Source organism: Gavialis gangeticus, unplaced genomic scaffold (genome assembly GCF_001723915.1).
Source record: "Gavialis gangeticus isolate Ggan-Ray unplaced genomic scaffold, GavGan_comp1, whole genome shotgun sequence".
Taxonomy (NCBI): domain Eukaryota; kingdom Metazoa; phylum Chordata; order Crocodylia; family Gavialidae; genus Gavialis; species Gavialis gangeticus.
This window is the reverse complement of record NW_017729018.1, coordinates 15,047,413-15,050,321: the sequence shown is the minus strand read 5'-3', so window position 1 is coordinate 15,050,321 and position 2,909 is coordinate 15,047,413. Positions and strand designations below refer to the sequence as shown.

At 40.7% G+C, this 2,909-nt stretch overlaps 1 long non-coding RNA gene across 1 annotated transcript; it reads right to left on the bottom strand.

Annotated features, from left to right (window-relative positions):
• Positions 1–329: 329 nt before the first annotated feature.
• Positions 330–1,959, bottom strand: LOC109295017. Its single transcript, XR_002096665.1, has 2 exons — positions 1,740–1,959; positions 330–1,687 (listed from the first exon to the last, which is right to left on the bottom strand). It is a non-coding gene; the product is annotated as an uncharacterized LOC109295017 (long non-coding RNA).
• Positions 1,960–2,909: the final 950 nt, after the last annotated feature.

Genomic DNA, 2,909 nt, shown 5'->3' with positions numbered 1-2,909 from the left:
AAGCTTTACTCCCTTCCGGACCACCACTCTGCTTTCTGTTCCCAGACCTGTGCTCCCTGCCTGATCTGTGGCTCCACTTTGACCAGAGAGCTAGCACCAACACAGCTGGGTACCGGATATGAACCTTCAGGTGCAGGGATTAGAGAACCGACCCACCTAGCTAAAGGGTAAAACATCCTTAAGTTTCTCGCAACAATCCCAAGAGGAGCCTCTAGCTAATCAACAGCAATGGTACCTGAAACACAAATGTGAGCAGAGGGAGATCCTCTACTATGTTATACACAACAGCACAGAGTAAAACGGCTGAAGAAAGAACCAGAAAGATTCCATTGCAAATTCACATTCTTTTCTATTCTGAGTGCCAGATTTCATAAGCAAGTTTTTGGTAATACATAGAGATACTCTAATTATACATTGAAGTCATCCATGAAGTGTCAGCATGTGGAAAACATATAATGGAACCTTTTCTTGTGCACCAAGTATGAACAGTTAATATTTACATAATGTTTCATTGTAGTCCCATGATTTACATATATCAATTTACCTTACCAGGTGTGACAGCCACCACATAGCTATCCTAGCAACAAAACAAACACAAAATAAATAAATCAGAAAACCCCTAACTCACAAATCCGTTTACAACAGTGCAAAGACTGAAGTCCTAGAAAAGACGTGTTGTTTTACAGAGGACAGGAAACACCAAGCTTTTCTGTGAGAAAATTCTACTGCATTTAAGATACAGTAGAGAAGTGGATCAGAACTCGCATCACTTTTGACAAACTAATTTTTTTTGATCTGCTGGTCACCAAGAGTTCATCTAACTTGACCAGCGTCATTTTTGCAAGAGCCCTAAGCTAAAAGAATACAACTCTGTCTTGGTTTCATTCATTGTTCAGCTCTTCTAGATAACTATACAATCAATACATCAATGTTCGACAGACTCGGATAAGGATACCACTAGTTACCACCATTTGGTGTCATAGCAGAACTTGCCAGGAAGAACTTTTCAAGATACCCTCAAGAAGCACCAAGTAGTTTTTGATGGGCTCAACACGACTGCAAAACCCACATGTGGTCGTATCTAGTACATTTTGGGGAAAAAGATTCCTCAATTCTGTGATTCTGCAGTGTACAGTTACAGATAGGCTATGGGACTCAGGAGACTGCAAAAGGTTGCTGTAGCTAATGTCCATGCATTAGTTATGGAGACACACACCTGTATCCATTTTATTCTACGTAAACATTTGGTAGTGAATTGTACAATAAAAATGTAAAACATTAAGCTAGTAGTAGTTTTGTTCAAAAGCCCCAAGATCCCCAGATAGCTATTTTTTCCACGTATTTATGGTACTCCAAAGGTGTACTACAGGTAAAACAAAAACAAAAAACAAAAAATACACCAAAAAAAAACTATTCCCCCTTGCCTTTAATATTAGGGTCATTATATACAATCGTCTAGATATGCCCTTTTTATTCCAGTGTTTTCATACTTTCTACAGGCTTATATACAAAGTTAAATATGCTACTAATTTAGAAACCATGTTAAAACTAGACAAAAATGTTTCACCCTGCTAAACAAAAATCTTGAAGGGCTTAAGATTAAAATATCAACAATATCAGAAACTTCCTCTACCTGACTGTGGGCTCTACCGCTTTGGGACTTTGGTTCAGGCACTCAAGGAGACTCCTCATCACAGTCAACTCCCTTAACTCTTTCCCTTAAGATTTAGTTGTACAACAAAACCCCATGCTGAGTATAAACTCTAAACTAACGAGGCATGACCGAAGGCCACACTGCCATGTTCAGAGCCTTCTGTGGCCTGTTTCCTGGCTCCCGGAGAGAATCCCCACCTTTTGCACTGCATGTTGCAGTAGTTTTGTTCAAAGGAGATAAGCAAGCCAAAAGCCCCAGGTGGAATTTGCAGGAGTCTGACAAGGTATTCTCTGGAAAAAGCCCTCACTTGCCAATACACACCTGACCAGTCAGCCCAAGTCCTGCCGCCTCAGAAAGGTCTTATGAAATTACCTAGCTACATGCTTCAGGAAATAAGCTGCCCAAGGGTGTTTAAGGCAGCCTCTAGTCTGGAAGAAAATGAGATGGGAACTGTGCCTTCCTCAAAGGGATGATTCACATTAGTACTAAGATATTATGATGGTGGTAGGCACACCAGGAAAAGCACACGAGAATACCTTTATCCATTTCTGTGCTTCCCCTGTCATCTGCAAATCCCAGTACAGCACCCCTGAGGTAGGGAAGAATCATCCCCATTCTAGAGATGGGGAATGGAGGCACAAAGAATAAAATTAAAATTTTGTCAGTGATCTTCAAGAGCTAGGCACCCATATCCCATTGAAAATAATTTAACTAGACACCTAATTTCTTAACCCCTCAGAAAAATCTCAGCCCAAACGACTCGCCCAAAGTTACACAGGAAGTCTGTGCTAGAGTCAGTCCAGTGTCTTAACAACAATATCATCCCTCTGTGTTTGTGTAATGGCACTCAGATGTCAAGAGGATTTCTTAAAACACAAGGCCTGTCTTCATATTGGGTGCAAAAGCAGTTCCAGATCAACTATTACTTGGGAAGAGTCTCATGCCCAAAGCTTTGCTTAAAAGAAGCTATTTTGCTACTATGGGGTTTTCCAGACTAGACTTCCAGGTCTAGCCTCCATACTACCACCAACGGACAACTCCATGAAATCAATTAAGTTCTGTTTACTTGTACCAACAGCGTCTATGACCCAGTCCCCAGAAGCACCGTTCTCTTCTTTGGGCCATAGCAAGGAAGATATTACACTGGTAATTTCCATAAACACCAACACACCAAGAACAAGCTTGATTTTGAACTTCCAGAGAATTGTATGTATCAGTGGTTTTCAACCTTTTTTTTCATTTGCGGACCCCTAAA